The following is a 26,246-nucleotide window of genomic DNA, read 5'->3' on the forward strand; positions in this document are numbered from 1 at the left end:
CCAAGACTATAGCAATTTTGTTTTAGTTTAGTTTTCTTCTCTGTTCCCTTCTCTGAACACTGGCAGTGGTTCCAGGTGGGAGTGTGAATGCACTGAATACAGTGCCTGTCAGTGACAGACTGTATTTCCCCTGAGTTAGGAACATAAGTGTTATGTCCAAAGTGTAAGAGGGAATACTGAAGAACAGGAAGGGGAGGACTCTGCTGGATATCCTCTGTGTCTGTTCAGATCCATATCCACCCTGCTCCATGCCCTGGGATGCTGACCTTGACAGCCTGCACACTTTAGGTCCCCCGGCTTTCTAGCTGCTGGTTGATTTCATGCCTCTGGCATGATGGGGGGCGGGAAACATTTACTCATCTTGCTCCCTCCTGAGCAGGCTGCAGTTTGGTAGTACTGGTTCCTCCCTCTAAGGCCAAAAACTCCTGAGAGATGATTCTGTCCTGTGGGGATAAAATGCTACAATTCTCCACCTCAGTCCCTCGACAAAACTAATCTAAACCCTTGTTTCCTAATCTGGAAAATGAGGCTAGCAACACCTACTTCATATGGTTGTTTAAGCATATGAGATAAGAAAAAGACCTAGCTCTGTATAAGTAGTCAATAAATTGGATCTAATACCTAGCCATTTGTTTCAAATTACTTTTTATTCCTTTGTTCAACATACTTATTAGGCATTCCTTAGGCATTAAGCAATAACACAAAGAGAAGAGAAAATCCTACCTGCAAAGACCTTATCTCATGGGGAAGAATGATAAGCAATATAAAAATTTCAATACCTCACTAAGTGTGATGTTATGTGTATGCATGGTATACCACGAAATGACAGAGAAGGGCCACAAATGAAGACTGTCATATATTCTCCGCCTAACTAAAAATAAAGCCAGGCAGATACTGTAGCAGAAGTTTTAAAGAGATCACATTTGCCTGCTTCAATTTTCTCTGGAAAAAGGAAGCTAAAACCATATGTTGGAAATGAGGATGCTGCTTCAAGAAAAACAATGAGATTAAATCACTTGCCCCCCATAATAACTATTATTATTATTATTATTATTATTATTTAAAGAAAGAAATCACTTGTCTAAGCTACTATCTGGTTAATGGCTCGGATTTAAGTCCCAATTTGACCACCTCCAAAATCTATAGATACTTGTTTGTTATACTACACTGTCTCGCTTTAAATAAGGTCTTCCTTCCCTTCAAGCTAAATCAATCCAGTAACCTAACAACATTTAATATTTAGTAGCTAAGTTTAATATAAGCCAGACTGTGGCTCCTCACCAAAGCCTTACTGACAGGAAAACCAAGGAGACACTGCAGCATGAAAAAGGTAATCTGCCCCAGGTAGTGCGTTCAGGATTTGAACCCAGGTGGTCTGCCCTCAAGACTCATACCACACTGCCTCTACAACATATATATCCTCTAAAGAGTCCTCTGTTAATCAATGAAGGCTCATAAATTTATTCTTAAGTGGTCAGGAGTGAAACTATGAAAAAGATACTCTGCTATTACTATAACCTAATCTATGTTTATTCTGTGAAATTGAAGCAATTAAAATCCTGCAAAATCATCTTACAGCCAGTCAGGGAAATAAAACAGAGAAGAGGACTGATATAAGAACCCAAAATTAAAAACAAATGATAAAAAGGGAAGTTGTTCATCGGGGGATAAAACCTGGAACTTGGGGGGGGAGGTTCACAGGTATGTTAGGATTTTCAAAAGAAGAATGGGGATGGGGGAGCGCCTGGCTGGCTGAGTCAGTGGAGCATGCAACTCTTGATCTTGGGGTCTTGAGTTCAAGCCCCAGGATGGATGCAAAGATTACTTAAAAAAAAAAAAATCTTAAAAAAGAAGAAGAAGAATGGGAAAAGAATCTGCCCTCACTCTGCTGGAGAATCACAATACGGTCTTGCGGATCGGTTCCCAGGGGCAGCAGGCTCACCTAGGGGTGGGTCATGTGGCTCTAATGAGACCAAGTTCAGATACTAATTCAGAATGCAAGAACTAACCTTGATATTCACCTAGTCAATCAACTCAGATAAGTCCAACATGACAAAAAGAAGTGGATTAGATGAGAACAGAACTTTCAGGGACCAGCCAGACTTTAGGAGGGACAGTGATTTGCAAAGGTAAGACTAACAGTTAGTAAATATTATATTTATGTATAGTGATAGTGGTTCCTCAGGGGGACAGTGCACAATGCCGTGGTATTTTTGGTTGTCACAACTTGGGGGGTTGCTAAGTGGCTACATGTCAAGGACAATGCTAAACATCACAATCACAGGACAACCCCTACAACAGAAAGTCATCTAGCCTAAGATGTCAATACTGCTGAGGCTAAGAAACGAGTATCTATTAAGTACTAATGCTAGGCACTATTTGAAGCATGCCTTAGCACTAACACATCACTTGTTCCTCACAAAGACACATCAGTATCTTTACCTGGATTTTACAGATGAACAAACCTAGGCTACAAGGTCCACATTTCACACAGCTTCAGGGAGTAGCCCTGTATGGTGATCACAGCTCTGACCTGAGAGCCTGGGGTGCACACACTGTCTTTCAATTCCTTACAGTACTACTGCATGCATCCTCTTCTTCTAAATCACCTTTGGAGATACGGGGTGAAGATGGGAGAACGCCAAGTGTCCGTTAGCTCTCAGGTTATAGAAAAGAAAGCCATGCGCAAGAAAAGCAGCATTCTGATTATGTCACCAGGAGGGATCAGGTTTGTGTAGCACTGTACGAGGAGCAGCCTAGCTTCATAAAACATCATACGTTAACATCTAAGCAAGAGTGTGGGATACAGAATAGGCCCTAAGTATTGGTCCCATCACAAGGACGATCAAGGGCTAAATTGTGAAATAAGAAGGATACAAGAGGGGGCACCTGGGTGGCTCAATGGGTTAAGCCTCTGCCTTCAGCTCAGGTCATGATCTCAGGGTCCTGGGATAAAGCCCCACATGGGATAGAGTCCCATATCGGGCTCTCTACTCAGCGGGGAGCCTGTTTCCTCCTCTCTCTCTCTCTCTGCCTGCCTCTCTGCCTACTTGTGATCTCTGTCTGTCAAATAAATAAATAAACAAAATCCTTAAAAAAAAAAAAAGGACTTAAGAAAGGATGCTATCACAGGATACGGTTTTGTAAGGGGGGGGAGGGAGAAAGTTTAAAAAAATCATTAATAGGGGTTTTTTTATTCTGAAATAAAAAGTGGAAATAGGGATGAAACACCATGACAGAAAACTGTCCAAAATCAAGTTATGTTAAAATTCTGTTTTTAAAAATACTGCTTAAAATAGATAAGCACTGATTAAGGCTTTTGTTAAATTGAGTTTTTTATTTCAATTCCAGTGTAGTTAATATCAGTTAAAGCCTTTTTTAGAGCATTTTCCCCCCTTCACCATTGTGCCTTTCTGTCCATTATATAAAATCACTGTCCTGAATCTTGTCCATCTCTGTTTCAGACACCCAAAAAAATGTTTTATAAGAAAATCCAAAGATTCTCCAGCTTTTTACCTCTAAAATTTAAGCAGAAGTTCTTAACTCCATTTCTTTCACACATCATGGATGTGTGTCTAGTGGACCCTACCCAAAATTACAAGACAGATACATTCATAATTATCAGTATCCACTCTCAACTAATACGGCAGAGAGGGGTTCAGTGATTTACACCAAGGCATAAAAGGAAATTAAGAACAATTCTGTTCCAAAAGGCAGGACGCAAACCTGGAAGAACTACAAATTTTCTTCAGCAGGGTGACAGGACCAGGTGCTGGATGTTTGGAAACAAGGGTCCTAAAGAAGAGAACTGACAAAGAGACAAAAGAAAATCCCTGTTCAGACCTGAGGCATGGCATAGGGATGGTTTGGAAAATGGGGACTGCCAGAGAATATGAAAAGGAACAGGCATGGGGAAGGGAGTAGGAATTATTCCTGAGAACAGGCCAAAAGAGATTGGGTTCATTTTAAAACTACATTAAAAGCCCCTTGGGAATTCTTACTCCAAACTAACTAGTTACTTTAATGAAAGCTTACTGTAATAGTATATAATCTGTATCTGTTTTACTTCCGCCTTTCAGAATATTAGCTCCAAACACATCCAGCAGAAACAAAGCACATCTTTGTCACATCTGTAAATTAAATTCACTGCAGAACAGATTAAAAATCTAACAGGATCTCAATATTGAAGATACATAGTAACCTTCTCCCTACACATATCACAGGATGAATCAGTTACAGCTTTTCCTGTTTTCCTTCCTTACTAATATATCCTTCCTCTAATCCCCACCCCACCCCCTCTTTGATTTTTCCCTCACTGTATAATCACAAAGCAGTCCTAGTTTTTCCAAGGTTTATCACATCTCTTATTTGAGGTACCTTTTATTTATCCTGATTCTTTTTTTTTTCCTAAAGATTTTATTTATTCACCCGACAGAGATCACAAGTAGGCAGAGAGGCAGGCAGAGAGAGAGAGGAGGAAGCAGGCTCCCTGCTGAGCAGAGAGCCCGATGTGCAGCTGGATCCCAGGATCCTGAGATCATGACCCAAGCCAAAGGCAGAGGCTTTAACCCACTGAGCCACCCAGGCACCCCCTATCCTGATTCTTGATAAAGAAAAGTGATACATAAATTAGAAATAAAATATGTGTAAAACAGTCAATTTGGGACACAATATAGAAGAATAGTCTGCACCCAGCAATTTGAAAGGCGTATCCAAAAACTTTGACAAAAGTTACATGAGTCTGTTGGTTTTCTGAAACTGGCTCCATTTAATACAGATATTTAAGGAAAGGACTGAGTGAGGCAGTAGGAGGAACACAGTCCTCTGTTTTCCAATACTAGACTCAAAGCTGCCAGGATAAGGAAGACGGTCCTAAACCGAGTCCAAATGATAACATGACCTTCCACAGGTTCCAGAACTGACAGAGTAGAGATGTTCACTGAAGCTGCAATGCTCTGCTCTATCCTTCTCAGCCTCCTAAGGTCACTGTCTTGGGTTCCCCAATATCAGAACACCAGCCCTATTCCTGGCTTCCCAAGCTTTTCCATTGGAAAGCACACTCCCAATATATGTTTCAGGAGGACAGGAACAAAGAACACTTTCAAAGATGATTCTTGGTAGGGGCACCTGGGTTGCTCAGTGGGTTAAGCCGCCGCCTTCAGCTCAGGTCGTGATCCCAGGGTCCTGGGATCGAGCCCCACATCGGGCTCTCTGCTCAGCAGGGAGCCTGCTTCCTCCTCTCTCTCTGCCTGCTTCTCTGCCTGCTTGTGATCTCCGTCTGTCAAATAAATAAATAAAATCTTTTAAAAAAAATGATTCTTGGAGGACTGTGATCACTGGCAGAGTGATGGGTGGATGGATGATTATATGAGACATGAGAAAAAGGAACGTGGAGTTTCACAGAATTAGCATTAGTAAAATACTGCAGGTCCTAAGAAGTGTTGCTCTGGCTCTCTGGCTGGGAAGACTTGGAAAAGTGAGGAGGAACCAAAATCAAAACAACTAAATGCCAAAGAACCCCCCACAAAGATAACAATCACCATCACATTTCACAGTCTCTTTAGAGAAGCTCCAATCTGCTCTCTTTCTTTCCTCTCTTACCCCTTGCAATCCATTATTCCCATAGTAACCAGGGTCATTTTCTTCATCACTATAAATCTGATAATTTCACCCTATCACTTAAATCCTTTCTATTGCTTCCCACTGCCCTTAGAATAAAATCCAACTCTGAATTATTGCTAATAACCTATAAACACTCGCATGGCCTAATCTCTTATCTCTCCAGCTGCATCCCACCAGTGCCTCCCACAACAATGTGTGTCTAGTGGACCCTACCCAAAATTACAAGACAGATACATTCATAATTATCAGTATCCACTCTCAACTAGACTCCCGTGGGAACAGCGTCCTTCCTACTTCTCACACACACTGAGCACGCTCCCATCGCATCTCTTGTACCTGTGTCCCCTCTGACTAGCCTTCTCTCTCTCCAGCTCGTCACACTGAGGCTTTGTTCAAATGCCACCTCCTGCAACAAGCCTTCAAGACCACCTAACTACAGTGCTCCTTCCCCAAAATAATTTGTCATCACCCTGTTTTTTCCCATTTTAGCATTTATAATCGTCTAAGATTACATCTTGTAGGTTGAGAACCTCCCTGACTAGACTGTAGAAATTGTGACTTTTATACTGCCATGTACTGGGTGGTACACAGTTCATTTATTCTTTCAACAAACAGGTGGAGAGAGGCATGTAAAAATTCCCATTTGCCAAAAATTCCCATTTCCCTCTTTACTAGATTAATTCCATTATTAAACATACTAGTATGCTACAGTACTCGAACAAAATCCTGAAAAATACAGATTTACTTAACAGATACTTACACAGTGTTTACCATGTGCTAGAGATGTGTAATTAGTCTGGGCCCCATCTTTTATTATTTGTATGAATGATCCATCTGATGTGCACCGTTAAGTAAGGCTTTTGAAAACAAGGAGAACTCAGGGTAAACACAGATGCCTATACAGTGTGATAAGGGAAACTTTACTCCAAAGCAAATATTTGCTTTCAAGTTGTTTTTTTTTTTTTTTTTTTTTTTTTTTTTAAGATTCTTCTTCTGAGAGTAAAACTTTACTGGTTAGCACAAAAGAAGAAATTTAAATAATAGTAGATCTGAATCTAAATTTAAATTATAGTATGTTAGATTTAAGTCCTGATTTATATTAGCTACTTATTAGTAAAAATAATATGCAGATTTTTACCTTAAAATTTTAACATTAAAGAAATTAGGACTTTTATATATATTTTCCCTACCAACTATTTCCTGCCAATAGAAATTGCAGCTTCATCCTAGAAATGGTAAAATAAATTTAGTCGACACCTGTAAACACTCATAATCAAGAACAAAGAGAGTAAGTTAGGCTAGTGCATGTTCTAAAATGGGAAAACCCCAGTCAAGGTTTGGGAGCCAACAAGAGAGAAAATTAAATTTCAGGAATGTCTATAGATGTCCTAGAGACAAGTTTTAATTTATCAGAAAAAAATCACACGCAAAATAAAAGCATTCACTCAACTGGAGTATGTGCAAGGACACGTTGGTAATGAAATGAAACAAAATAGGGGCGCCTGGGTGGCTCAGTGGGTTAAGCCGCTGCCTTCGGCTCAGGTCATGATCTCAGGGTCCTGGGATCGAGTCCCGCATCGGGCTCTCTGCTCAGCAGGGAGCCTGCTTCCTCCTCTCTCTCTCTGCCTGCGTCTCTGCCTACTTGTGATCTCTCTCTGTCAAATAAATAAATAAAATCTTTAAAAAAAAAAAAAAAGAAATGAAACAAAATATATTGAACCAGATGCTGATATCAAATAATATAACTGGAAGCTTCACACAATAGATAAACTCAAGTATCTTCCATCCATCTCTTTTCTCTGAAGAACTAAAAGCTTCTGGCATATAATTTCTCCATATGTACAGGAAAATAAGAAAGAAGCGTGAACATTTTATTAGTTTAAAAATAAGGGAAATTAAACTACATTCTGCAGACCAGAAAGAGGAAGAGAAAGTTCAGTCTTACCCAGTTCAGAAAACAAAGCAGAGTGACATTTTTTGTGTGTAGAGATGCAAAAACAAAATAAAGCTAGGAATAATTCCCCCACAAGAAAAACCAAAGCTGCAGATGTTCCTCCATAAAGTCCGTCTTGCCCTACTGGTTTTGTGTATCTTTTTAAACTTCTGTGTGTCCAATTACGTGGGTGTTGGGTACGTTGCTCTCCCTACACCTCTTTCCTTCTCTGAATCCAGATCTCAGTATTTCCATTTGGATCTTTTTATGTAGTACTGAATTTACCCCTGCCTTCTTCCTTAATTGTCCATATTGTAGAAATGATTGTTGAAGCTCAATATTTAATGATTTAAAGACCTATAAAATAGAACTTTAAGTTCACTTTTACTTAAAAAACAAAGAAGTGGGTGTACTTTAAAAAGTAACTGGAACTTTTATGTGTGTGGTATTTGTCCTCCAGGAGCTAATATGTACCAAAAAGAAAAGATAAGTGCCCAAAGAATTACAATGCAAAACAGACTGTGATAAATTCTCTAAGAAAAGTATTAAAAGTTTCTAGAATTCAGAGGAAGGAAAAAAAAAAAAACACTTCCCACTGAACTTTTCTAGGTATCTGAGGTGATTATAACATGTGAGGGAGGATCTGAAGGCTGGGCACTCAAAACAGAAAGGGCAGCAAAAGTCCTCAGTACAAAGAATAGCCATTCGTTCAATTTGTCTGAATTCCTGCCCACTTAACAGGAAAAGATCCACTCCACTTGGTAAAAACAGAAAGAGAAACTGTCACAACATTCACCTTTAGCTTTTACATGGCATTATCATTAAAGCCTTATTTTACAAGTATAAACTGGAAATCACTTTTCTTACATATGGAGCCAGAGGTTGGAAAAGTGTGTTTGAATCATGTAGAGAACTCTGAATGCCAGGCTTCTCACTCTGGATTTCATTGTGCAGATGAGGATGTAAAGGCATTCGAAAAGGTAATTTGAAAGGATGTAGGTGTAGAGAATGGAATGAAATGGAGGAGAGCTTAAAGAAACTGGGGTTTGGCAACAATCGGAATGGCAGGTTTGCAAAAAACTGACCTAAGAAATAAGTAATAGCTATTTGCATGTGGAGTGCAAGGTAGAAGGAGGCATTAAGATTGCTTCAAGGTTTTATTCCTCGGTAATCAGAATAAATAACTAGGAATGGGGGGACAAAAGGGAGAGCAAGGCAAAATGACAGCAAACTGGTTTAAGTAAATACTAGCCCAAGCTGGAAATGTCCGCATCAGATGCACACATCTGACACCTTCCGGTGCCAGGCATTGTTTCCAGGCACTTAGGATACAGCAGTGAACACAACTGGCAAGCACCACAGCCCACATGGAACTTACCCTCCAATGGCAGACAAGAGATAATGAACAAGTAAATAGAGAGATAAATATATATTATAGGAAGAGTGGGGTTGTATGGAATTTTAATTAGGAGGGTCTGACTGAGAGTGACATCTAAACAAATACCTAGAGGTGAGGGAGTGAACCACGCAAGGCGCCAAGAAAGAGTCAGCAACTAACATAGAAATATCTTCATTTAGTTTCACTCTTGATGCTTTTGAAGTTAGCAGCAATTGCAGTGTATCTCTTTGGTGACCCAGTCCTATTTCCTTGGGCTAGTATGTAGTGTTCCACTTCCTGACTGTCCTACCAGATCAAGAAAACTTCACCAGTAACACAGTGATAACAAACTGCCTAGTAGGTCATTTGTTTACACTGGCTGTTTATGTTCCCTACCTGGGAGAAAAGGACTACATTTTAAAACAACAAAACCAAAGCACTGTTGGAACATGTTTGTACAAAGCTTAAGAAGACAACCATCTTGTTCTCAAAGCAATCACTGATGTAGCAACTTTTGAAACTTGTGATTTAAATCAAAGGTGAAGAATGATTATGAATCATGCAATTAAGCTACCAAGGAGGATGCTGCAGAGAGAAAAACCATTCACAGCACCATAAAACTGTCAAAAATAAAAACAGTACAATTATCAAAACCAGAATTGATATCATTCTTTGATTTTATGATTTGCTGTTCAACAGAACTGAATTGTAGGCTAAATTACGCATTTTACTGATTCTGGATCTTGGGGCCTCATCCTTATCTGTAAAGGGCAGCTGTTGTGATTTTTCAGATTCCCTTCAATTCCAAGATTCGATGTGGCTAATTACCATTCCTATGATGTTTAGGTTATTTGTGTATTTGGGTACTCTGGTTTCCCTCCTTTTGCAGTAATAGTACAAATAGCACCCATCCCAAGTAATACAACTTGTAAGTTTTGTATAAAAGTGATAATGACCTTCTTTTAAACACATCTACCAGAGCTTGGTGTTTAAAATGAGGATACCCTCTCTGAAAGTGCTGCCTTTTTTTCATCCCTCTTTTAGAACAGTCTTTAAGACACTCCGGCTTCTGCATCATTTTAGGGAGAATTAGATTTGAAACCAGGTGGATGATCACATCTCTAGTAGATGAGAAAAGTAATGAGACCTTATCTGGTGGGATTCAGTCTCTGAAATTCCAAAGGAATTCCCAAACATTTCTAGCTATGACTCTGAGGAAAGATTTTCAGGTGTTGACAGCTTTATAGATTAATGCCCATCTAAATGCATAATAAAGAAAATAACCAACGTTATTGTGGACTATGCGTCAGGCAGAATTAAGTACTGACTGATTAATCCTCATAACAATACTTTAAGGATGAACTATCACTCTTCTCATTTTACATGTGCAGAAACAAAGTCATAGAGAAATTAAACAGATTGCTCAAGTTTTCACAATTAACAAAGAGATTCGAACCCAGGCACTCTAGCTTCAAAGCCTGAGATCTTAACTTTCACCATACACTGCCTTTATATATCCTGACGTCCCCGTTTAAGTAACAGTCCCATTATCAGCCGCACTCTCCTTGCAAACTGAAAAACACGAAGTCAAAATAAAGCTGCACTGCAAATTCGTTATCGAGCTTCTCCAGTCCTGAACCACGAACTAGACTCTTGCTTAAAGAATATAAAATCTCAGTACCTGAGGTCTCTCGAGATTTAGGGAAGAAGTGTGTGGAGCAACCCAAATGTGTTCTGTCCTGGCGGTAATGCCGTGAACAAGCGCTGCAAAACTAGAGCCGGACCCTGTGTCTCCCTGCCCCTGGGGGTTCACGCCAGGGGGCCTCCCAGCCGCACCACGCGCTCCTACTACGCACGGAAGTGGCCCAGGGGCCGGTCCAACCAAACCACACCTGGCTCGAACGCGCCCGCGGGGTTCCTTCACTTGGCTCTCGCGGCGCCCGGACCCCTTCCCCTACTTACCTTCGTGGACCCTCGCCCGACGCATAGCGAGCGGGAAGCGCCAGCAGAGCTGCGCCACACTCTACCGGCCTCGGCGCCGCGCCTCCCACCCGCAGCGGGGCCCACCACCCTCCCCGCCTTGGCCCGGCCTCCTGACTCCGCCCCTCACATCAGGCCCCGCCCACACCAATCAACGGAACCTTCTCAACCACTAGCCTGCTCCAAGGCTAGGGGCGGGGCTTATGCACACTCAGCTCCACCCCTCGCTCGCTAGAAAGCGGTGGATCCGAGTGAAGCCACCGTGTGGATGCTGCCGGGAGGCCGTAAATAAACAAAGCCGGGAGGGCTTGGGGGTGTGTGACCCCGAGGAAGGGAGTGTTGTACGCAGGTAGAGGGAACTGTCAAAGGGAGACAGTCAGCCTTATGGCAAGATGAGGAAAGAGACTTGGGAGGGGAAAGTGAAGGCCCTCTCCCCAGGTTCCAGCTGACGTGTAGGACTGGATGAGACATCTTGAAGCAACGGACTTTATACTTAATAAGCGCATTAGCTAATCTTGTTCTCCTTAGGCAGGATAGGACTCATGAATTCCGGGCTCCATGCATGAGAAATCATAGGAACTAGGGTTGAGAGGGAGGAAAAAAGCAATCGAATTCTTTACTGATCTCCAGCACACATCCTCGTTTTTCATTTTGGGGAAAATTCTGGAAAGGACTCTCAGTAGGAATCACTTCAGACTCACTCATTCCTTCTCCCCTCAAATAGCTCAGGCACTTTTCAAGAGAGCATACTCAACGCGGGTTGAGTTTGGCATTAATGCCCACGGTGTACTGCAAGGTTTGTGACTACATGTATGGATAAAGGAAAAAATCAGACCACTCAGAAGGAATTATTTTAACTATTAATTTATTTGATTTTTGAACGTGAAAAACTATTTGAGGAATCAAGTCAAACACTAATTAAATTATGGTGGGTAAACACAAGGCTCACTTTGCTAACAAGCAGCATTTGCTGGGAGAACTTCAGAAAACAGTGTCAAGAGGCCAGCCTAGCTGTGTGGCCCTAAGGGAGATCACAATATCCAAAGCCCCAGATCTGCTTATCTTTAAAATAAAGAGATTGGGCCAAGTGACCTCATGACCTCTAAATACCCGTCCAAACTTAATTTCATCCTGCAAGATTCAGCAATTAAGGGCAAAGGGACCATAAGGAAAGTGCTGTCCAGTCAGGAGCCACAGAGAAATTGGGGATTTTTAGAAAAAGCTTCAGGGATCTCTGAAATCACTTCATTCAAGCTCTCCTGTCAGACTTTTCTATTGCAATAATGATAACTCTTGTCCTAGCTCAAAACCTCTGACACTTCCCTCTCAATCCTCACATTTGGTCATCAGATCCTTGGGTTTTTCCATTATAGAGTCTTTTCAATGAACCTTCTCACTTTCACTGCCATCTCTGAATAAAGTACAAAACCAAAGAACTCAGGTTCTTGGATCTGACCCTCACCTATTTTTTTCTACCTAATCTCCAAGTACTCTCTGGCAGACTGCTTCTTCACTGTGTAGTATCCACAACATACAGCCAACATTCCTGCCACTGAACATTTATATTCACTGCTTCCCAGCTCAGAATATTTCTTAGTCCTAGCTACCTGTTCAGATTATGATAGCTCAGCTCAGGGACCTCTCTATCCAATAAAATGCTGTAACACTTAGGATCTGCACCACTCAATGTGGCACTTAGCAGGCCTACCTTATTTTGGTTTTTTTCTGTTATTTATATTTATCTCTAAAACTAAACTGTAAGCTCCTTCCTGGATAACCCCAGGCTCCAGGCAATAAAGTAAAAAAAAGCTATTTTCAGTATCTCAAAAGCCTAAAAGAAATTATATATTCATCTATAATTAGGCTGTTCAAATTACCTATAACTGTAAGATTCTGGGTTTTTTATTAAAAAAATTTATATTTTTATTTTCATTTTTTAAATATATATGTATATTTAAAGATTTTATTTACTTATTTGACAGAGAGATCACAAGTAGGCAGAGAGGCAGAGAGGCAGGGAGAAGCAGGCTCCCCGCTGAGCAGAGAGCCCAACACGGGGCTTGATCCCAGGACCCCAAGATCATGACCCGAGCCAAAGGCAGAGGCCCAACCCACTGAGCCACCCAGATGTCCCTGTATTTTTATTTTTTAAGTAATTTGTATAGCCAACATGGGGCTCAGACTTTATCCCAAGATCAAGAGTCACATGTTCCAGTGACTGAGCCAGCCAGGAGCCCCAGGAATCTGTTTTTATCTGAAATTATGTGACACTGCAATAACATCTATTACTTCATGTTAACCAAAGCTCTGATAGGCAGTTAGATGTGACTGATTTTTAGAAAAGGGAAACAGGAGTGCCTGGCTGGCTTGTCAGGAGAGCAGGTGACTCTTCATCTTGGTCAGGGTCTTGAGTTCAAGAGTTCAAGTCCCACACTGGATGTAGAGATTACTTAAAAAAAAAAAAAAAGAAGAAGAAAGAAAGAAAGTAAAGAAAAGGGAAAATAAATTGCTATTAAATAAGACTTGTTTTGAAGTCTGAATCTATAAGATTCACAGAGGTACATAAAAATAAAAAGTAGCCGACCCATTCTTTTGTCACCCCATTGCCAAAACAAGTGACATACCCAGAGTAAGTGCTTAAAAACATAGTCATTAGTCTATGATTATTTTCAGCTTTCGTTAAGCCCTCACTCTCTCCTTTGCTTTAATTAAAATACTGGTCTTTTCTTCTCATGCAAATAAGATTGTAAGAGTTTCCCTTCAATTCCAAATAAATTCTGAAGAATAAGATAAACAAGAATCACACAGTGCTTCTCAGAGTTCGACTAGAAAGGTTTCTGATGTCCAAGAAATAAACCGTCAAATCATGATAAACTGCCTATGTTAAGGTGCCCTACATACTACTCACATATTTACAGAGTAAATTTTCCTTAACTGCAACCTTACCCAGATGACAAAAGTAGAAGCAAGACCAAGTTTGCAGAATGACTACCAAGTAAGAGTGAAAACTGATTTGCAATCTATCAATGGCCCCTTGTGTTTTGAAAATGTCACTGGCATGTTTAAAGGAGGCCCCAGAGCTCTGAAGTCTGGCCCAAACAATCTATAAATCACTACTAACAGCAAACCTTTATAATATTCTGGATGTTTAGAAAGTAATAAATAGGCAGATTAAACAACAGTCACACTTCATTTTATAGACTGGTTGTACCAGAAGCTACTGGTTATAGACTCTTGGAATGTTTCTCTTCCTCTTCTAAAAATGTGAAGTAATTATTAAGATGAGAGCCTTAAGGGAACTTCTAAATCTGGCCAAGATGTTGTAACAAAGACCATATTTACTCTCCTACCTGAACCAACAACGGCAACAAAAAGAAGCCAGACAAAATATATAAAGCAACAGTTTTCAAGATGGGTATCAGGCAAATGAAGGAGACTGATGTCTCAGAGATGAGGAATGAACAAGATTTGCCCCAGCTTATCACCTCAGAGAACTTACAGGCCATGACAGTAGAAGAGAGAACCTCAAGAACTATGAGACCAGGAAAACAAGACAGCTAGAGTTCATAACTCAGATAGGGAGAAAAGAGAACAACACAGAGAATCCCAGAGATCTGCTCAAGTTCTTCCTTGAGAATTCAACAGTGCTGATCAGTGTACACTTGTCCTCAAGGTCATGGAAAGAACAAACCATCTCAAAGCCGTAAAAGGAAAAGTATTAGGCACTCACAGAGGGCCAGGAATAATGGCTATTCACACCAAGCCAACTAGAAACCTCCCAATTCAATGAAATAGAGTACTTAGAAGGGTCTTGCTGTAGTATCAGGGAGTAATTAGCTCTAGACTAAATGCTGCTTGGGTGCTGCCAAAAAAAATAAAAAGATCCAAAAGGACCAAACTATTTTAAAGTTATTTAACTGCATCTCAAATTAGAATTCAGGTGTGCTTATAAAAATACAAAAATATTCAGCACCCAATAAGCTAAAATTCACAACATCTGCCATTCAATCAGATATTGCAAGGCATGCAAAGAAACAAAAATATGGCTCATAATGAGAAAAATCAATCAGTGAAAGTAACAACTGACATAGCAGTTAGAATTAGCAGACAAGAACATTAAAACAGTTATTATAGGGGCGCCTGGGTGGCTCAGTGGGTTAAAGCCTCTGCCTTCGGCTCAGGTCATGATCTCAGGGTCCTGGAATCAAGCCCCGCATCGGGCTCTCTGCTCATTGGGGAGCCTGCTTCCCCCCTCTCTCTCTCTGCCTGCCTCTCTGCCTACTTGTGATCTCTGTCTGTCGAATAAATAAATAAAAAAAAAATCTTAAAAAAAAATATATGGCTCATAATGAGAAAAATCAATCAGTGAAACTAACAACTGACATAGCAGTTAGAATTAGCAGACAAGAACATTAAAACAGTTATTATAGGGGCGCCTGGGTGGCTCAGTGGGTTAAGCCTCTGCTTTCGGCTCGGGTCATTATCCCAGGGTCCCGGGATCAAGCCCCGCATTGGGCTCTCTGAACAGCGGGGACCCTGCTTCCCTCTCTCTCTGCCTGCCTCTCTGCCTACTTGTAATCTCTTTCTCTGTATTACTTATAAATAAATAAATAAAATATTTAAAAAAAATTTTTAAAAAAGCAGCTATTATAATGGTAATATATTTTAAAAATTAAGTAGAGATAAGGAAGGTATAGAAAAATTTCTAATTCCAGAGCACCTGGGTGGTTCAGTGGGTTAAAGCCTCTGCCTTCAGCTCAGGTCATGATCTCAGGTTCCTGGGATTGAGCCCCACATCAGGCTCTCACAGAGGGCCTGCTTCCTCCTCTCTCTCTGACTGCCTCTCTGCTTTGAGATCTCTGTTATCTCTGTGTGATCTTGTGTTCGCTATCTGTCAAGTAAATTAAAATTTTTTTAAAAAAAATAATGTAAAATAAAAGAAACATTTTAAAAAAAGAAGGAAAAATTCTAAATCCAATCTAGAGGTGAAAACAACAATCTCTAAGGTGAAAAATACATTGGATGGGATTAAATGGAAAAATTGACACTGCAGAAGAAAGGATTAGTGAACTTGAAGACACACAAAACAAAATTTCCAAGATGAATTACAGAGAGAAAAAGGAATTAAAAAGAGAATCCATAGGCTATGGGAAACCTTTAAGCAGCCTAACATACTTGTAGCTGGAGTCCATGAAGGAGATGATAAAACTGAGCTGGGGAAAGATCAGAATAGACATTTGAAGAAATATGACTGACATTTTAAAATTTGATGAAAATTATAAACCCACAGATCTCACAAACTTGATGAACCCAAACATCAGAAACACAAAGGAAACTACAACAAGATATTTCATAATACAATTACTAAAAACCAGTGATAAAGCAAAAAAGGGGGGGGAAAGACATACTATATATGGAGAAATGAGAGTAAAATTGACAGATTTCTTGTCAGAAGCATGCAAGAAAAAGACAGTGGAGCAACATCTTTGAAGTCCTGAACAAAAAAGCTGTTAACCTAGAATTCTACACTCAGCAAAAAATATCTTTCAAAATTCAAGATAATATAAAAAATTTTTTTTCAGATGCAGAAACTGAAAGACGGTAACAAGAAAACTTGCACTACAAGAAATGTTAAAGGGAGTCCATCAGACACACAAAAAATGACTCCAGATATCTGGGAATATGTACCATGAATGAAGAACAGTGGAAATAGTAACAAGAGATGTGTTTGTTTGTTTACAATTAGAATCTTGTAAAAGATAGTAACTATTTAAAACAATAAGCATAATCATTTATTGTGGGTTTTATAGCCTATATATAAGTAAAATGTATGACAACAATAGCATAAAGGTTAGGTGGAGAGACATGGAGGTATATTATTGAAAGGTATATTGTATAATTATGTATAAGCCTCCTATAAGTGATATGGCATAATTCATTTGAAGATAGACTATAATAAATTAGAATAGTACACTCAAATCCCAAAATAAGGTAGGAAAAGAAGAAAGAGGACAAAAAGAACACATAAGACAGATAGAAAACAAGTAACAAGAGGACACACATAAACTTAACTCATATCAATAATAACATTAAAAGCAATAGTCAAAACAACACAATTAAAATTTGTCTTACTGGTAAATAAAACAAGACCCAAATATATTTCACATACAAAATACTATTCTTCAGATATGAAGACACAAATAGGTTTAAAGTAAAAGTATAGAAAAAGATATACCATAGTAACACTAGTCAAAAGAAAGCTGGAGCAGCTATAATAATATCACATAAGGTAGACTTCAAAGCAAATAATATCACCAGGGAACAAAAAGATCACTTCATAACTATGAGGAGATCAATTCATCTTGATGACATAAAAGTCCTAAACATTTATAGGGGTGCCTGGGTAGCTCAGTTTGTTAAGCATTTGCCTTCAGCTCAAGTCATGTTCCCCAGGTCCTAGAACCAAGCCCCACATGGAGCTCCCTACTCTGCGGGGAGGCCACTTCTCCCTCTCCTCTGCTCCTTCCCCTGCTTGTGCTCTCTCTCTCTCTTGCTCTATCAAATGAGTAGATAAAATCATTTAAAAAAAAAAAGTCCTAATCATTTATGTATCTAATAAGAGTGTTTCAAAATAAATGAGAAAAAAATGAAACAACTCTAAGGAAAACTAAGTATATGCTATTTTTAGAGGTTTTAATAACTCTCATAATAACGGTACAAAATCAGCAAGGATATTGTCTTAATTAGTTTGGGTTGCTATAACAAAATACCAGACTGTGTAGCTTAAAAACAACTGAAATTTAATTTTCATGCGTTCTAGAGACTGGAAGTCAGAGATCAGGGGGCCATCAGGGTTGAGTGAGGGCCCTTTTCCTGATCTATGGCCAGCATCTTCTCTTTGTGTCCTCACCTGATAGAAAGGAAAAAGAAGTTCTGTGGGATCTCTTTTGTAAGAGTACTAAACCTATTTTTTTTAATTTCTTATCAGTGTAACAGTATTCATTGTTTTTGCACCACACCCAGTGCTCCATGCAAGCCATGCAAGCCGTGCCCTCTATAATACCCACCACCTGGTTCCCCCAACCTCCCACCTCCAGCCCCTTCAAAACCCTCAGATTGTTTTTCAGAGTCCATAGTCCCTCATGGTTCACCTCCCCTTCCAATTTCCCTCAACTCCCTTCTCCTCTCCATCTCCTGTTGTCCTCCATGCTATTTGTTATGCTCCACAAATAAGTGAAACCATATGATAATTGACTCTCTCTGCTTGACTTATTTCACTCAACATAATCTCTTCCAGTCCCGTCCATGTTGCTACAAAAGTTGGGTATTCATCCTTTCTGATGGAGGCATAATACTCCATAGTGTATATGGACCATATCTTCCTTATCCATTTGTCCGTTGAAGGGCATATTGGTTCTTTCCACAGTTTGGCGACTGTGGCCATTGCTGCTACAAACATTGGGGTACAGATGGCCCTTCTTTTCACTAAATCTGTATCTTTGGGGTAAATACCCAGTGGTGCAATTGCAGGATCATAAGGAAACTCTATTTTTAATTTCTTGAGGAATCTCCACACTGTTCTCCAAAGTGGCTGCACCAACTTGCATTCCCACCAACAGTGTAAGAGGGTTCCCCTTTCTCCACATCCCCTCCAACACATGTTGTTTCCGGTCTTGCTAATTTTGGCCCTTCCAACCGGTGTAAGGTGGTATCTCAATGTGGTTTTACTTTGAATCTCCCTGATGGCTAATGATGATGAACATTTTTTCATGTGTCTGATAGCCATTTGTATGTCTTCATTGGAGAAGTGTCTGTTCATATCTTCTGTCCATTTTTTTTTATATGATTGTCTGTTTTGTGTGTGTTGAGTTTGAGGAGTTCTTTATAGATCCTGGATACCAACCTTTTGTCTGTACTGTCATTTTCAAATTTCTTCTCCCATTCCATGGGTTGCCTCTTTGTTTTGTTGACTGTTTCCTTTGCTGTGCAGAAGCTTTTGATCTTGATGAAGTCCCAAAAGTTCATCTTCGCTTTTGTTTCCTTTGCCTTTGGAGACGTATCTTGAAAGAAGTTGCTGTGGCTGATATAGAAGAGGTTACTGCCTATGTTCTCCTCTAGGATTCTGATGGATTCCTGTCTCACGTTGAGGTCTTTTATCCATTTTGAGTTTATCTTTGTGTATGGTATAAGAGAATGGTCGAGTTTCATTCTTCTACATATAGCTGTCCAGTTTTCCCAGCACCATTTATTGAAGAGACTGTCTTTTTTCCACTGTATATTTTTTCCTGTTTTGTCAAAGATTAATTGACCATAGAGTTGAGGGTCCATATTGGGCTCTCTACTCTATTCCACTGGTCTATGTGTCTGTTTTTATGCCAGTACCATGCTGTCTTGGTGATCACAGCTTTATAGTAAAGCTTGAAATCAGTTAACATGATGTCCCCAGTTTTATTTTTGTTTTTCAACATTTTGTTAACAATTCGAGGTCTCCTCTGATTCCATACAAATTTTTGGATTATTTGCTCCAGCTCTTTGAAAAATACTGGTGGAATTTTGATCGGAATACTCATTCTTCTCAAGTGTACATGGAACCTTCTCAAGAATAGACCACATACTGGGTCACAAATCAGGACTCAACCGATACCAAAAGACTGAGATTATTCCCTGTATATTCTCAGATCACAATGCTTTGAAACTGCTCAATCACAAGGAAAAGTTCCGAAGGAACTCAAACACCTGGAAGCTAAAGACCACCTTGCTTAAAAATGCTTGGATCAACCAGGAGATCAAAGAAGAACTGAAACAATTCATGGAAACCAATGAGAATGAAGACACTTCGGTCCAAAACCTATGGGATACAGCAAAGGCGGTCCTAAGAGGGAAATACATAGCCATCCAAGCCTCCCTCAAAAAAACTGAAAAATCCAGAATACACCAGCTGTCTCTACACCTTACAGAACTTGAGAATCAACAACAAATCAAACCAACTCCACACATAAGAAGGGAAATAATCAAGATTAGAGCTGAGATCAATGAGGTAGAAACCAGAGAACGTATCGATGAAACTAGAAGTTGTTTTTTTTAAAGAATCAATAAAATCAATAAACCACTGGCCACACTAATTCAAAAGAAAAGAGAGAAAGCCCAAATTAATAAAATTATGAATGAAAAGGGAGAGATCACAACTAACACCAAGGAAGTAGAAACAATCATCAGAAGTTATTATCAACAGTTATATGCCAATAAGCTAAGCAACCTAGATGAAATGGATGCATTCCTGGAAAACTATAAACTCCCAAAATTGAACCAGGAAGAAATTGACAACCTGAATAGACCAATATCTAGTAACAAGATTGAAGCAGTGATCAAAAACCTCCCAAAAAACAAGAGCCCAGGACCTGATGGATTCCTGGAGAATTCTACCAAACTTTCAAAGAAGAAATAACACCTATTCTCCTGAAGCTGTTTCAAAAAATTGAAGCAGAGGAAAAACTTCCAGACTCTTTCTATGAAGACAGCATTATCCTGATCCCCAAACCAGGCAAAGACCCTACCAAAAAGGAGAATTTCAGACCAATATCACTGGTGAATATGGATGCTAAGATTCTCAACAAGATCCTAGCAAACAGGATCCAACAGCACATTAAAAAGATTATCTACCATGACCAGGTGGGATTCATCCCTGGGCTACAAGGATGGTTCAACATTCGCAAATCAATCAGTGTGATAGAACAAATTAATAAGAGAAGAGAGAAGAGCCTGCATGGTCCTCTCAATTGATGCAGAAAAAGCATTTGACAAAATCCAGCATCCGTTCCTGATTAAAACGTTTCAAAGTGTAGGGATAGAGGGAACATTCCTGAACTTCATAAAATCGATCTATGAAAGACCCACAGCAAATATCCTCAATGGGAAAAAGCTTGCAGCCTTCCGGTTGAGAGCAGGAACACAACAAGGATGCCCACTCTCACCACTCTTGCTCAACATAGTATTAGAAGTCTTAGGAACAGCAATCAGACAACAAAGAGAAATAAAAGGTATCCAAATTGGCAATGAAGAAGTCAAACTCTCTCTCTTTGCAGATGACATGATTCTTTAGATAGAAAACCCAAAAGACTCCACCCCCAAACTACTAGAGTACTAATCCTATTTATGAGGGCTCCGCCTTTATGACCTAATTACCTCCCAAAGGCCCTACCTACTAATACCATCACCTTTTGAGGTGAAGATTTCCACGTATGAATTTGAGGGTAGACACAAACATTCAGACCCTAACAGATATAAAATATCTAAACAATATTATTAACCATAAAAGATCTAAACAATACTATTAACCATCTTAATCTGACATTTATAGATCACTAAAAGACATGAGAATATAATTCTTTTTGAGTACAGGCAAGACACTTACCAAGTTAGACCATATACTGGGCCACAAAACAAGTTTCAATAAACTTATAAGGATTTAAGGCATACTAAGTATGTTCTCTAACTACAATTAAATTAGAAATCAATAACAGGGGTGCCTGGGTGGCTCAGTGGGTTAAAGCCTCTGCCTTCAGCTCAGGTCATGATCCCAGGGTCCTGGGATTGAGCCCCACATCCGGCTCTCTGCTCAGCAGGAAGCCTGCTTCCTCCTCTCTCTTACTGCCTCTCTGCCTACTTGTAATCTCTGTCTGTCAAATAAATAAATAAAATCTTAAAAAAATAAATAAATCAATAACAGAAAAACATCTGGAAAATCTCCAGGTATGTGAAATCAATGTTTAATTCTAAGTAACCCATGGGTCAAAGAAGAAGTCAAAAGGAAACTAGGAAATATTTTGCACTAAATGAAAATTAAAACACAACATACCCAAATTTGTGGGTTGCAATAAAACAGTACTTAGGAGACATTACGCATTAAAAAAAAAAAGAGAGAGAGAGAGAGAGAAACTTCTCAAATCAGTGACCTCAGTTTCTATCTTACTAAACAAACAGAGCAAATTAAAGCAAAGTACGACGCAAAGAAAGAAAGTAATAAAGATCTGAGCACAACCAATGAAAGAGAAAAGAGAAAAGTCAATGAGACCTAAAGTTAATTTAAAAAAATTAGTCAAACTGCTAAACCAGACTAATCAACCCACACACAAAAAGACAGAGGGGCACCTGGATGGCTCAGTCAGTTAAGCCTCTGACTCTTTATTTCTGCTCAGGTCATGATCTCAGGGTCCTGGGATTCAGCCCCGCTTCAGGATCTGTGCTCAGCATGGAGTCTTCTTGTCCCCTCCCTTTGCTATTCCCCATTCAGGCTCTCTTTCTCTCTCTCAGATAGATAGATAGATGATAGATAGACAGGAAAACAAACAAATAAAATCTTAAAAAAAAATAAAAGGGGAGAACCTGGGTGGGTCAGTCAGTTAAGTGTCTGCCTTTAGGTCAGGTCATGATCCTCAGGTTCTGGGATGGAGTTCCGAATCAGGCTCCCTGCTCAGCAGGTAGTCTGTTTTTCCTTCTCCCTCTGCCACTCCTCCCTGCTCATGGTCACTCTTTCTCCCTCTTTCAAATAAATACATAAAATCCTTTTTAAAAGGTGGGGGTATGTGCCTGGTGGCTTAGTAGGTTAAACATCCAACTCTTGATCTCCAGGTTGTGAGTTCAAGCCCTACATTGGGCTCTACACTGGGTATGAAGCCTACTGAAAAATAAATAAATAAATAGCTGTTCTTCATTGAGGCCTTTCCTATATAAAATAGGCCTTCCTCTGTTAGCTCTATAATAGTGGCTTGTTCATTTTCCTCATAGCACTGCGATCACAATTTGCTCTTTATTTCACTGTTTACTGTTCCCCTGTTCTTGCCCCATTAGAGTTCAAGGTCCATGAAAGTAAAATAACATATCCATCTTGTTTACTATAGCATCTGCAGGGCCTGGGGCATATAACGATGGGGTGCAAATCATTAAATGAATGGACCACTTTCTGAAGTCCCTTCAAGTCTGCCTCCCCAGCCTGTCTGGCGTTTGTCCCTTTCCTACACTCTGATAATATAGGTCTGAGCCTTCCTGTTGTGCTCACTTTTTTAATGGTCTCCCAGACTCCTCTCTTTTTCTTCTTCTATTCAGATTGTAGAATGTTGTCTAAGATAATTTAATTCTAGCCACATCATTTTCTCTGTTCAAATCCTGTAATAATTTTAATACAATCTTTATCAAAATTATAACAACCTTGTTTTACAGAAATTATCCTTAAATTCATATAGAATTGCAAAGGGCCCTATATAACAAAAACAATATTGAAAAAGAACAAGGCATCATATTTTTTTATTTCAAAACTTACCAGAGTTATAGTAATGAAAGCAACAGAACACTAACACAAGGACAGATAGGCCTATTAGCCCCTGGGATAGAACTGAGTCCATAAATAAGCACATATATCTATGGCCAACTAATTTTCAACAAGGTGCTAAAATCATTCAGCAGGGAAAGGGTAGTCTCTTCAAATAGTGGCTGGCCAACTGCATATCCATATGCAAAAAAATAAAGTCGGATTTTTACCTCACACTCTGTATAAAAACTAACTCAAGATTGATTAATGACCTAAATATAAGAGTTAAAACTACTAAAATCTTATATGAAAACATAGAGATGAATATTCATGATCTTGAATTTGACAATGGATTCTTAGATCTGACACTAAAAATATGAGCAACAACAAAACAGATAAATTATAGTTCATAAAAAATTAAAAACCTTTGTGAAAAATTAAAATTAAAAATTAAAAACCTTTGTGAATCAAAGATTATTATCAAGGAGTAAAAAGACAACATATGCAATAGAAGAAAATATTTGCAAATCATATATTGAAAAGAGTCTAGCACCCAGAATATATAAAGAACTTGTAGAACTCAACAACAAAAAGATAAAGAACACAATTAAAAAGTGGACAAAGGACCTGAATAAACATTTCTCTAAAGAAGAAATATAAACAGCCAACATGCAGATGAAAAGTGTTCAGCAAATCAGTCATCAGGAAAATGCAAATCAAAACCACAAGGAGATACCATGTCACACCTACTAGGATGGTAATAATAAAAAAAGAGTGGAAACCAAGTAGGGCTGAGGATGTGGAAAAACTGGAGCTCTTGTATATTGTTGGTAGGAATGTAAAATGGAGCAGCTACTGAGGAAAACAGTTTGTCAGTTCCTCAGAAAGCTAAACACAGAACTGTTATATTGCCCAGCAATTCCACACCTATATATATACCCCAAACAACTGAATACATGTACCCAAAACAATATTTACATGTACATGTTAATAACTGCACTATTTACAATAGCCAAAAGACAGAAACAACCAAATGTTCATCAAAGGATGAATGGTTAAACAAATTGTGTTATATATATTCAACAGAATATTATTCAGCCATAAAAAGTAATGAAGTGCTGATAGATGTTACACTGTGGATGAACCTCAAAAGCATTATGCTAAGTGAAAGAAGTCAGACACAAGAGGACACATCCTGAATAAATCCACTACTTGGAATAGCTGGAGCCACAGAAACCCTAACGCAATGGTAGTTGCCAAGGGCTGTGATGAGGTTGGGGGGGTTGGGGCACAAGGGAATGGGAAATTACTGCTTACAGGACATGGGGTTTAACTTGGGGTGAAGAAAATGTTTGAAACTAGATAGGAGTGATCACACAACATTGTAAATACACTAAATGTCACTGAATTGTTCATTTTAAAAGGGTTAATTTTATGTTACGTGAATGCTACCTTAATTTTGTGGAAAACACCTTAACCATAATCCACTGATGAGTAAATTAAAGACCTCATCAACCTAGCCTCCTAGAGCCTTCATATGTGACCATCACATAACTCTACTTCCCCTTCATGCCTCCCATCCTTCAAGCAGAAGTCCTTTCCTTTACATGCAACACAGAACCTCATTACATACATAAGTCCAGCTCTTCGTTCATGGCATTATTCAAATATGATAATAGCTAACAGTCATATAGCACTTTTACATATATTGATCCTCACAATAAGCTTATGAGCCATGCACAACCATCATCCCTATTATACAGATGAAGAAACACCTACAAAGCCAAATCACTTGGCTCAATGTCACTTGCTATTAACTGGCAGAGTTGGGATTGGAATCTGGCCACTTTGGTTCCAGAGTACATGTTCTCAGTCACTATGCTACATCACCTCTCTATAATGACAACTTAACCATGTATAATAGAATAACTTTGAAAAGTCAGTGAGTTTCTAAGAAACTTACTGCTAATACTCTAGAGCAGATTAATGTGAAACTTCCACTGTTCTCAGACTTTATGCCTAGAATTCTGAGATGGCTGGTAACTTTTATGAATAAACTTGAATCCATCGTACTAAAGAAAGTATACTAACTAAGAACCAAAGTTGAAGCAGGAACACAACATAACACACTATTAAAGATATAATAACAAATGAACTATAATAAAGGAACACAATAAAAGTTTAAGTACACCAATGGGACTATACATTAACTAAAATATAAGGGAACCTGAAAATTTCATAAAGAAAGACTGATTAAAAACAATTTTTAAATATTTTATGTATCTCAAATTCCACGTAATTTTTATATGTAACAGTGCTTATATATCTTTTGTTAAATCAGCATTGATTTACATAAATATTAATGTTATAGTGAAGGGGACCTAACTCTATAAAAGAGAATTAGTGACCTATGATATAATTACACTGAAGACCTATAGAGCAGTGGGCCAGAGAAAACAGAATTTGATAAACAACAATTAAAGGTTATTCATCTTAGAGAGGAAATAAAATCTTTGAATTTGACATCCAATTGAATCCTTTTTCTCAACTTTCAAAAGTCTGATCCTTTCTATTAATCTTGTATGCAGAAAATCATCTATTAATGATGTGCTGAGTAATTTTATTTGACACTGGAATTTGGAATAGGCCTTTGGGTTTAAATTTGTCTCAAATGATTTATATGATCTGGTCAGTAATTTTTAATCCATGATTAATTACACATTATTTTTTTAAAGACCGACTAATTCAGGGGCACCTGGGTGGCTCAGTGGATTAAGCCACTGCCTTAGCCTCAGGTCATGATTTCAGGGTCGTAAGATCAAGCCCGCCTTGGGCTCTCTGTCCCCCCTCTCTCTGCCTGCCTCTCTGCCTACTTGTGATCTCTCTCTCTCTGTCAAGTAAATAAATAAAATCTTTTAAATAAAAGACTAATCCAGTTTCCATGAATGGAGACAGAGTATAAGAACATTTTTATGCATTCTTTTGTATGCTAAGGGGGAAAATTATTTCCCATCGTATTTTCATGATTC

At 39.0% G+C, this 26,246-nt stretch overlaps 1 protein-coding gene across 4 annotated transcripts in view; it reads right to left on the bottom strand.

The window, feature by feature from the left end:
- LOC122904546 (serine/threonine-protein kinase Sgk3) overlaps positions 1-26,246 on the bottom strand; it is a 185,045-nt gene that overhangs the window by 76,605 nt on the left and 82,194 nt on the right. Inside the window, exon 1 of one of the 4 annotated variants that reach the window (XM_044245513.1) lies at positions 10,896-11,003. The exons of 2 other annotated variants lie outside the window; for them this stretch is intronic. The gene's annotated coding sequence lies outside the window, so the exon portion shown is untranslated. Of the gene's footprint in view, positions 1-5,127; positions 5,148-10,895; positions 11,004-26,246 lie in introns of those variants that run through there. One more of the 4 variants, XM_044245516.1, reaches the window with a different exon arrangement.

This window comes from Neovison vison, chromosome 4, assembly GCF_020171115.1.
Source record: "Neovison vison isolate M4711 chromosome 4, ASM_NN_V1, whole genome shotgun sequence".
NCBI lineage: Eukaryota > Metazoa > Chordata > Mammalia > Carnivora > Mustelidae > Neogale > Neogale vison.